Source organism: Lathyrus oleraceus, chromosome 3 (genome assembly GCF_024323335.1).
Source record: "Lathyrus oleraceus cultivar Zhongwan6 chromosome 3, CAAS_Psat_ZW6_1.0, whole genome shotgun sequence".
Taxonomy (NCBI): Eukaryota; Viridiplantae; Streptophyta; class Magnoliopsida; order Fabales; family Fabaceae; genus Lathyrus; species Lathyrus oleraceus.
In genome coordinates, this window is record NC_066581.1 from 428,916,264 (window position 1) to 428,928,342 (window position 12,079).

Sequence of the window (12,079 nt, forward strand, 5' to 3'; positions counted from 1 at the left end):
GAATTTATACTGTAGACTGCATAACTGGCATGATCATGTTCACAATCACTAATAGTACACATGGTCTTATGCATCTCAACCAAAGATCGACGAATACGTCGCACATCAAATACTCGGAAACTTCCTGGATAACCATCTACCATGTTGACAGAGGAATTACCATGAGCAGGCAATGAGTTTGCTTTCACATTAGGCGCACGGTCCTCAAAGGACATCATCCCACTCTTTACTAATTTCTGGACCTCATACTTTAGTGGGTAGAAACTCTCAATATCATGGCCAGGAGCCCCTTGATGAAAGGCACAATGAATCTCTAGCTTATACCACCATGGAAGTGGTTCTGGAATTTGCGGTGGATTTCTTAGTTGGAGTAGGTTCTTGGGAACCAAAGATGGGTACAATTCAACATAGGTCATAAGAATAGGGTTGAAAAAGACATTCTTCCTCTCAAAATTCCGTTGTTGTTGATTACTGTTGTTGTTGTTGTAGTTGTTTGTTCTTTGTTGTGGCTGTTGTTGATGTTGTTGTTAAACTGGCACTGATTGATTGTTGGAAAATACTGGAGTAATAGATGATACTTGATGATGGTGTTTACGGGGTTATGGACTTCTTCTGACATGGGCCTCCTCTGCCTCCCAACTGATACTGCATTGGCTTCAGCTTCCTTCTTCTTAGTGAAATTGTTACCATACCTCTTGCTTGATGATGCCTTTTCTTTAGACAAACGTACCTCACAAACACCTTCTTCTAATCTCATCCCCATGTTTACCATTTCAGTAAAGTCACTGGGGGCACTAGCAATCATTCGCTGATAGTAAAATGAGCTCAGGGTCTTGAGGAAAATCTTGGTTATCTCCTTTTCTTCCAACAGAGGGGTAACCTAAGTGGCTAGCTCTCTCCATCTCTGAGCGTACTCTTTAAACGTCTCCTTGTCCTTCTGAGACATTGACCTCAACTGGTCCCTATCCTACGCCATATCCACATTGTACTTATACTATTTCACAAATGCTTCACCCAAATCATTGAACATACAGACACTCGTACTATCCAAACCCATGTACCACCTCAGAGCGAAACCAGTTAGACTATCTTGAAAGTAATGAATAAGTAGCTGATCATTATCAGTTTGTGTCGACATTTTCCCGGCATACATGATAAGATGACTGAGTGGACAGGTATTTACCTTATACTTTTCAAAGTCAGGGACTTTAAACTTCATCGGGATCTTGACATTGGGAACCAAGCAAAGTTCCGCAACACTCTTACCAAACAAATCTTTTACCCTCAAGGTCTTCAACTCCTTTTGCAGCTCAAGGAATTGGTCTTTCATTTCATCCATCTTCTCATAAACATCCGGACCTTCAGACGGCTCAGCATGGTAGATGATGTCTTCAACACCAGGAAGCGCGTGAACAATTGGAGGAGGAACAACATGACCAGGCTAGATGCCGACATGGAAGCAAATATAGACGCAAAACCTTCAGGCACAAAGTTGGGCGGCATTCCCCACGGGAATCCGGCAGGCATGGCAGGAGAAAACTGAGTGGCAGGCACGGTTGAAGTAACAACCTCTGAAATGACAGTCCTCTGAGGAGGAGGAGTTGCAGGCGTTGGAGAAGATTGACTTTGAGTAGCTAAAACTGACTCCATCATGGCAGTCAGGCGGGTGATCTCGTCCTTCAACTCTATGTTCTCTTGCTCTAAGTGCTCAATGATTCTCGGATGATTCGCACAAGTATTGTATCGATGAGTCAGCTTGGCTGAAGCACAGAAGAATAACCAATAAGACATCTGGCGGAAGAAAAACATGCTATGCAAATGATGCATGAAATGCAATGTTTTGATTGTTTTTATTTTCAAGGAACATACTATTTTATTTGCAAATATATAATAATAATTGTAACAACTTGATTGACCATAAAAATCTCTTTTATTCATATAATTTGAAGGATTACACTGAGTACAATTTCAGAAACCAAAATATAAATACAAGATAAAATGAGACTAATCATCCCAAGGATCCCTAACAACGGTGTCAGATGATCTGGCTAGAGGCGCGTACTTCCTTCGGATGCGTCGAATCTCAGACTTAAAAGAAGTCTTCATCTGAGCCTTCTCAAGGACAAGCTGATCAACAATCTTCTTCTAAGTAATGGAAGGCTGAGGTATACTAGAGGAAGATGAAACCTCTGGCTCTCTCTGTGTCTTCACTACTCGGTCTTCAAGAAGTTCAATAAGTGCATCTTTGTCCTTAGGCTCTAGCTGCAACTCCTCATGCTTTCTGCTCAAAGCATGGAATTGCTCTTCCTATATATCTGTAGCGGGGTTTTCGTTATCTTAAGGTTTATTGACTAAACCAAAAGTAAACATACAATTCAAGTCGCCACCGCACTTTTATTTGTCCAAAGGAAAGGCTAAAAAGCGAACAAAAGCCAAGTAAGAAGTTTTATCAAATCAAAAACTAATAAAAATGTCAGAGATCTAGGTAAGGGGATTGGTTATGAAATAGGAAGGTTTTACGCATCCAAAACATCCTTAGTACTCTAAGGGAACCTCTTTTTGCAAATATGTGTTGTAGGTTGGTATTTGTGAAAAATATGTGTAAAAGATTGGAGGGATGAGAAGAGGATGGATTATATTTACAATTTGTTGTTTGAATGGATGAACCCATTGCCTACGTACCATGATAAAGGTAGGATCAAAACCTCATAGTTCGGGGTAAAAATCTCAAAGATTGGTGAATTGATTTGATTAAAAGCCTTAAGATCTTTTGTTATCAAAGGGAGAAAATTCAACCTAAACCAACAATCCACCATGTGAGGAAGACTTCAACATGCTAGTGATGGGTTAACCCTATAATAAGCATGGAAGGCTTATAATCCAACCACTAAGGATGAGGTGAGATTTACATCAACCACTATGATAACTCAAACCTATGACTAATGTTTTTGAAAAGGTTTTAATAAGGTGGTGTAAGACCCCAATTTTGGGCCCTAAGATCCCTCATGGCCCATATCATTCATATCATGGCCTCAAGGATCATTGCATGCCTTAGCTTCCCTCCTAGTGGGTAGGTTGCCTTGTGGGTTGTTTCTTGATCACCAAGCATACTTTGCATTTGTATATCTTTGCTTTCATATGTTTGTCTTCCAAAAAAGTACAAAAATATTGTCAGTCTAACCTTGTTGATTGCAGATGAAGCAATTAGGTCAAAGTCAGTCAACAGTCAGTCAAAGCAATGGATGGTGGCCATTCTTGCAGAATTTGGGCACCATGATCAATAATCAAGAGTTCATACAACTTGGGACATCATTTGAAGTCAAGGTCTCAAGGAATTAGGGTTTGGAATTCATCAGAAGTGGTCCAATCATCCAAAACCCTAGAAAAGTCAAACTTGGTCAACTGTGGATTTAATCAAGGATTTGATGGATAGAATTGATTTGAAGGAGCTCATTCATGCTTGTATAAGCCTCATCTATCATGTTCAACCTCATCATGGAAGAAAATCAAGCCAATCAGAAAATTTCCAGAAATAGCAAGTGGACCTGTAATTTCAACTGCCAAAAATGGAAACTTCTTGATCTTAAACTTACATCATGATACAAGCTTCAAATGAATTTTTGCCCAACATGAAAGTTGAAGATCTTGTCTTCCCATTTTCAAAAAGTCCAAGAACTCTCAAATCCCATGTGTGGTTGTCAAGATATGATCAATTCATTTTCAGAAATTTGTGAACTTCAAAGAGCCATATCTCTCAAACCATAAGGCCAAATTTGGTGGGGTTTTTTCCTACAAACCACATTTTTCCTCCTCTTTCCAAAAATATAAATTTCATTCATCAAAACCTTGCCAATCAAAATGGCATTTTTTGACCTTTTCCTTTTAAAATCAAAGTTTGACCAAACTTTGACTTTTTGAATTAAGACTTTTTTTCATCATTTTGCCAATTGAGATTGCTTTCATATCATGTTTGAAACTTGCTCCAATCTCAAAATCATGTCCATACCACCATTTTACTATAATTTTGGCAAAGGTGCATAATTGGCAAAATGTACAAAATGACTTCATTAACACAAGGCAAAGCTAGCAATTCATGTACAAACAGCAAACAGCATTAGCAAAGTTACTTGCAGCCTATTTTCAAGGCCCATTCGTGGCACCTACACCTCCATTCACCCACTTATGCAGAAATTAGCAAATTGCAAATCACCTCATTAAACAAAAACCAACTTACCACTTGATTAAGGGATGTTAAACAGACCCTTATAAGCAATATTTCTGCTCATTTTCAACCCTAGTTTTTGCAGCAGCCATCACAGAAAATACACTTCCTCTCATTCTTGCAATTTGGCTCGAGTTGGATTTCTGCCCAAAAGTTCCACAAAACCTTGAGCACCCTTGGTTCCTCCATGCTCCAAACAACATTTGGAAGCTTAATCAACCTCCATTCCCTTACTGTAAAGCCATTTCTCACTCTGTTTTTTTCATCAAGCTCAACAATGGCAGATCATAGTGTGTGGATTTCCAAGCATCAATGAGCTAAAGTCATCCAACCATTCATCATTTCCAAGCATTTGAAGCACCTGTTCGAGCTTATAACCACCAGAACAACACTGCATCTCCATTTCTTAAAAATCAAGTAAGCATTCGAATTCAATCATTTGCCTTGCTTTGCTATGTTTCTGAAAGGCCTTTCCATGCTCGTTCCATTGCAACTTGAATCGTTTGAAATGGTCAACTATATCATAAGAAATCTGGATTTACATTTGTATGCATGAACTTGTTTTGCTCGATTCTTGGTTGTGGTTGCGTTTTAATGATTATGCGTGATGGATTTGTGCTGCCTGGTGTTTACTGAAGCTATTGACATGTTTGTTTGTTGTTTCTGGGATTTTTGTTCTTGGTCGATTTTGCTTGATGATGATGAATGTATACTGCTATTCTGAAACCTTATGAACATGCCCAGAAAATCCATGTGAAATATGTTGTATGCTGTTGTTTGGTTGCTGTTTGAACATTAATGCCATGCTGTTACCATACTATTGAAATATCGATTGATGATGAAACATGATGATGATGAATGTATGTTGTTGTTTCTAAAACCATGGAACTCTGCCCAGAATTATTTCCTATGATTATGATTGTTTTGTTGTTGGTTAATGTTGCATGAGAATAGTGTGTCATGGCCCTGTTGGATTATTGATGATGTTTATTCTTGGTTGTTCATGGTTAATGGTTGAACATGGAGATGATGAGTATCCTGTTAAAACCCTAGTTTGTTCCAGTTTGTTTTCCCAGAATCATGCCTGCTGTTGTTGCTTGTATTTGCATGAACATATTGTTACTGCTGTGCTGTTGGCCATGCTGTAGATTGATGATGAGTTTTGATGAAAACGTTAATGCCCTGCTGTTCATGAATCCTGTCATATTTGCCCGAAATCCTGTTGCATACATACATATGTGTTGGACACTATTGTTGTTGGTGACTGTAGGATGCTTGGTCGAATTTTGTTTATGATGTTGATTACATGAATGCATTTTGCTGCTGTTAAACTCCAAGTTTCTAAAACCCTAGCAGCATTTTTCCAGAAAAACAAATGTGATTGGCTGTTGTTGTTGTTTTGCTGCGTGCTGTACTGTTCCATTGAGGAACTACCAATCACAACATTTCATTTGGTCTGCATGAAACGCAGAGTTTTGTTTAATGAAAGGGATATTTACTCAATTGCCATTGTTGACCACATGTTGACCTTGTTGCCATGTTATGTGCTTCATGTTTCATCAATTATTCATCCAACTTCCACAATTAATTTCTTTCTCAATTTTCATCCAAAAATCCTGAAATTTTTCCCATCATGTGCATGATTGAGTCTAGTATTTGATTATGAATTTTAATAAATTTTTCATTGGTTGGATTTTTATTGATAATTGGTTTTCCAACATGCATGCTCAAATGATATCTCTTGCCATTCCTTTTGTGAAATACTCATGTTGTATCCAATGAGCTTGAAATTTTTTGTGGTGAAACTAGACACATTGAACTTTGTTTCCATATAGAGTTTATGCATTTCTCATTTGTGGTTTGCTAGTTGTGAATTTTTGAAGTAGGGTGTGACAATTTGTGTCACACCAATGATATGCAAATGTATGATTTTTGTTCACATGTCTCCTGGCCTCCAAATGACCCCAAATTTTGCATGAATCATCTATCACATGTCTAGTTTGTGTATGAATTTTCTTGGAATTAATCATGCTGTTTTCCATTTGATTGTGAATTTTCTTCCCTGCCTAGTCAATGGTTGACTTTATGTGATACATGTTGCCAAATCTTTTGTGAAATTCTCAAATCATATTGTATGACCATGAAATTTCATATGTGATAACTAGACATCTTGAGCTTTGCATTGGTGTTAATCTCATCCATTTCTCATCTGTTTTCAAGTTGATATGATTTTTTGAAGTTGACCCATGCTTGTTGACTTTCATTATGCTTACTTGAATTTGGTTTGACTTCATGATTTTACTTGACTGCCTTCCTCTCATCCAAATGCCATGAAATTTGACATGTCTACCATGATAGATGTTAGGTTTGAATGTGATTTTTTTCATAATTTTTGAGATTGTTTGAGTTGACTTTTGAAAGAGGTCTTGCTGTTGACCTATTTGTGCTCTTTCTTGCCATGCTTTGCACTCTTTTGCATATGAAATGACATTGATGCATGATTTGAGTTTGAATCCAATTGAGGTTACTTCTAAAATGTTTGAACATGAATTGGGTTGACTTTCCTTTGCTGTTTGACTTTTTTCTTTCACCTTTGACCCTAGGCTAGTCCTAGTGGTCTTTTGAGCTTACAATTGAGCTATTGTTTCAGGTTAAGCCCCAATGCCTCAAAGACCATTCAAATTTGTTTGAGTTGAATTATATATTGTGCTAACCTTTGTTTTGTAGGTGTGACTCACATACTTGAGTCTTTGTGCCTTGCACAATTGGTCCCTCTGTGGTTGACTATTGGTTCATTTTCTTTTGATTTTGATTGTTGACTTGTTTACTAATGAGTTTAACTTTTTCAGGTACACTTTAGTTGCTTTAATTGCTTGCTTTGCTTTTTAGCATTTGCTTTTGAGGTATAATTACTTCTTCTTCATGTAGTCTGGAGACCCGGTCTGTTATTTGACCGGGCAAACTGTCTGAAGTCCTCCTTAAGAGGCAATGCCTGTGTGTGTTTAAATTTGTCCTAAGCAGGAAAAGTCCTCATTTGAGGCAATTGGTGGAAGGTAGGGATAAGCAATCTATCCCCCACTATTCAGTGTGTCCTCTCTTTGCTCCCATTTCATGGTTGAAGCATTGAGATAAATACCCAAGATCTAATCGAGTCAATAATGTGGAGAGAGTTCCTACTTTCTGAACTCCCACACTTTCTTATATGCTCTCTCTGATCTGAGATAGAAGCAATGAGGCACACCCCTCATCTCCTTTTCATCTGCTTCACCTTAGCCTCTCAATGGCAAGGTTAAGAGCGACTTTTTACCTATTACAGTGGACTTTCAAAGTCAAACCCTCTTGTGTGAGCCCCCCATGGTTTGGCTATAGAGTGTGCTGTTTGATATTCATTGATTGATTGGTTGCTTCATGTGCACTTGTTTGCCTGTATGTTATGCATCTATCATCATCATCAATTGTCATTAGTGCATGATCATCTCATTTGCTTTTGTGATGCTATCATTGTTACTTGCCCATTGAGGACAATTGTAAGTCCATCTCTTTTGGCATTTGCTCTTATGATATGGAAGGATAGAGTGCAAGACCTCCTTGGTCACTCATATCTCCTGTCATTGCTTTGTGTGTATGTGAGGATACAGTTATAAGTCCCTGCAAGTTGGCATCTGTTTTCCTGTGATCATAAGTTGATTTGTTTGATTGTATGAGAAATTGCAATTGTAAGTCCCTGCAAGTTGGCTTTTGCTTTCTCATCATCTCATGTTGCATAGTTCTTGTATGTGAGGATCCTTGTAAGTCCCTGCTATGTGGCATTGGTATTCCTATGATCATATGTGTGGGGTTAACCTAAGTCCAGACAGATTGGCAGTTGACTTCCACATTTCATATCCCATTTCTTGTTTTCTTCTGTGGAGATTAGTGTAAGTCCATTGAGTGGCCTCTGATATCCCATTCTGTTTTAGGAGATTGGTATAAGACCATTGATTGGCATCCGGTATCCGCTTTTCTCTTGCTTTGTTTGTTTGTTATTATTAATTGCATTCCAAAGGACACACTTGAATCATCTCCCATATGATCTCAAGAAGTGAACCTTCTAAGAAGTTTTACTATCCATCCTCATCCATTCATCATTCATTATGTCCTAGACTTTTCACACTATACCTTTTAAACTTGACATAAGTGTTGTGCAAACTTCTTCATGTTTTTCTAACTAAAAACCTGGACCCCAAGTCCTTGACTTTTTTTTCAAAACTTCATTTTCATAATACTTCTTTGAATCAATCCTAATCATACTTTGACCTCATTTTCATAAACACAATCAATTAACTTCACTCATTCACTTGTTTTGGCTTTGTCCATTAATCTTTTCATGCATTAGCCATAGGCTTCAATTATCATTGTGGTTGATGTAAATCTTGCCTATCCTTAGTGAGTCGACAGTAAGACTTCCGTACTGAAAACAGGGTTAACCCCTCTAGTGCGTCGAAGCTATCCTCACATGGTGGATGTTGTTCTTGGTCGAGTGTTCTCCCATTGATAATGAAAAGCCTCAGTGCTTGTGTTTAAAACTGAATCCACCAACTTTTGGAAATCTTTTAGCCGAACTACGGCGTTTTGATCCTTACCTTTGATGGAAGGTACGTAGGCAGCGGGTTTATCCGTTCAAACCCAATAAAAAATGTATATTCTTTTCTCATCATCCCAATCATGTTTGCACAATATTCTTGTCATAACAAATAACAATTTAGCATAACAAGTGTGAAAAGGGCTCCCTAGGAGTACCTAGGACGTAGTGGGTGCCTAACACCTTCCCATTGCGTAATTTACCCCTTACCCAGACTCTCTGATCTTTTTATTAGTTTTCTACGTGTAAAACTTCTTAGGCTTTTGTTCGCTTTTTAGCCAGTCCTTTGGATAAATAAAAGTGCGGTGGCGACTCGAAATTGAATGTATCTCTAGCTTATGATTTAATCGATAGATCATATAGCGACGAATACACCGCTACAGAAAAGTGGCGACTCTGCTGGGGAGATCCTCACCAGAATCCCTGGTGGTATTGCCTACTTTTCACCTTTGTTGTGATATATTGTTATTTGTCATTTGACATATTTTTGTACAATTTGGGATAACTGTATTGATTGTAATGTTTGAATTGCTTGATATACAAATTGCTGTGTGCTTTGGTGATCTGTGAGATGAGTTCTATACCCGAACTCGAGTGCTCTCTAGGATAGGAGAATGGCATAGTCTTGTCGACTGGTGTGGAGTAGTCCTTAGCCTGTTGACTTGCGAGTCCATTCGCTTGGTGGAGGTCATGTTGAACTAATAATGTCACACAAGTTATTTGTGGTTAGACATTATTCTTTCAATCATGTTCCGCAGAAGCCAAGGACCTTAGTTTACCAAACCCATCCTGGCCTATTTTTAGGACCGTAGTGCGGAGGTCGTTCAGATGTCAGTTCTGATACGATTGTTACGCGATACTACACTCATAAGAGTTTCTCTTGAGAATATTCTTGGAATACGAGTATTCGTTCCTCCGATAATATTCGAAAGATGGAACGATGATTATGGGAACCTCTGATAGAACATGTCTGGCAGGTTTAAACCCTAGTACACTCCCTTTGGGTGGTTCTTAACCGAGACTCCATGCTCGTGACTCTCAACAAACCCGTGATTCGTGGTTGAGTCGTTCAAACATTGTTAATATCAATGGATCCCGGATCAGGTGTAAAACCTAAAATCCATCAAAGCGGCTGGTTGATATTAAGAATGTCTGAACCGGTTCATGTACCGTTAATATCAATGGAACTTGGGTGTCGATAAGGTGAAAACCTAAATCCACCAAAATGGATGATTGATATTAGGGATACATAGAGCTTTCCCACGACCTTTGTTTGGTGTGCTTTGTTTGATCCTTGAGTATGTTTGTTGCATTCATGCATTCACGCATTCATCCGCATTCATGTCATCAAAAGAGAAAATTTTCAAGGAACTTAAAGGGTTTATTTGCAAAATTTTCAGACATGGAAAGACCGAAAAGGCATACAAAGAAGTACAGCTTCAAACAGCCCGATGTAAAAGAGTTAAGGAATCTGACATCGTATGTACTAGATCCCTTGAGTTTCAAAGCTCGATATGGGAAGCTTCTGCCGCTGTTGACTACTCAGGTGGATGAGGGATTGATGAGCACTCTTGCTCAGTTCTATGATCCGCTCTATCATTGCTTCTTATTTCCGGACTTCCAGCTATTGCCAACTTTGGAGGAGTATTCTCATCTTATTGGGATTCCGATTCTGGATCAAGTGCCGTTCAGTGGCTTAGAGAGTATTCCATCTGCTCGAGAGATTTCCAGTTTGTTGCATATAGATGAAGATCTGATTAGAGCTAATTTGACTACCAAAGGCGGAATTCAGGGTTTTCCTTCCGAGTTCCTCATTGCCCAAGCTACCTTTTATGGGAAGGCCATGAGTGAGGATGCCTTTGAGGCTCTATTTGTGCTGCTCATCTATGGGTTGGTGCTGTTTCCCAACTTCGACAAGTTCGTGGACATGAACGCCATTAGGATCTTTGCAGTCCTTAATCCAGTTCCGACCTTGTTGGGTGATGCATATGTCTCCTTGCACTTGAGGAATATGAAGAATGGAGGAGTTATTGTCTGCTGTTTACCCCTGCTGTACAAGTGGTTTATTTCGCACTTGCCGCAGACAGTTGCTTTCAAGGAGAATAAGGGATGTCTACGGTGGTCTCAGAGACTCATGTCTCTCACCAATGATGATATCACCTGGTATGATCGCGTGTACGACACCGTTCAGATCATTAATTCTTGTGGTGAATTCCCCAATGTGCCTCTTCTTGGTACATGTGGTGGGATCAGCTACAACCCTACGCTTGCACGTCGTCAGCTTGGGTTCCCCCTAAAGGATAAACCCCATAACATTCTGTTAGAAGGTGTATTCTTTCAGGAGGGTAAAGATCCCCAAGGCCTGAAAGCCAGATTTGTCCGCGCTTGGCGCAATATTCGCATAAAGAGTAGGAATGAATTGGGTCCGAAGAACTGCATTGCTTTGGAGCCATACACCTCTTGGGTCAGACAGAGGGCTGCTACCTACCTGATGCCATATGATCATCCGAGACCTACACCGTTGGATGTGGCTGGGCCTTCAACCCTCCCTACCCAACGTGTAGAGGAGTTGAGAGAAGAAGACCTTTCGCGTGCCTGGATCCGCGAGAGAGAGGAATTGCTGCAGCAGCTCAAGGAGAAGGATGCTATGATCGAATTTCTCGAGCACCGAGTGATCGACGATCCGAACGACACTTGGACTTCTCTGCTTCCTCAGTCTTCCAAATTCTGGAAGAGGAAGTATGATCGACTTGCGAAGGAGAAGGCTGATATGGAGGCTGCCTATGAGAGAGAGATCAAGAAGTTGTGCACTTCTCGTCTTCCAGCATCCCGAGCTAATAGGGATCCATAGGATGTCATTTACCTTTTCTCTTTGTAATGAATTAAAAGAATGCTGTACTTCTTTGTCTCAATATATTTGAATGAAATATTTTCCATGAGTAATCAAAATGTTTAATATTCAAAATATTGCAAATGTACCCTAAGGGTTCCTTGAAAACAAAGCATTTGCACAAGCATTTCATGCATCATTCCTGCATAAACAGGTACCCATCTTTTCTGGTCTTCCGGTTCTAACATCTGCTCTTCATTTATTTTGAAGACAAGCTGACTCACCGGTATTATACGAGAGTCAACTCTGCTAGGATCATGGAGCAGTTGGAACAAGAGAACCAGAGTCTGAGAGATGAAGTCGCCAGACTTGGCGCTTTGATGGAGCAACTTCTTGCTGCCCAGAA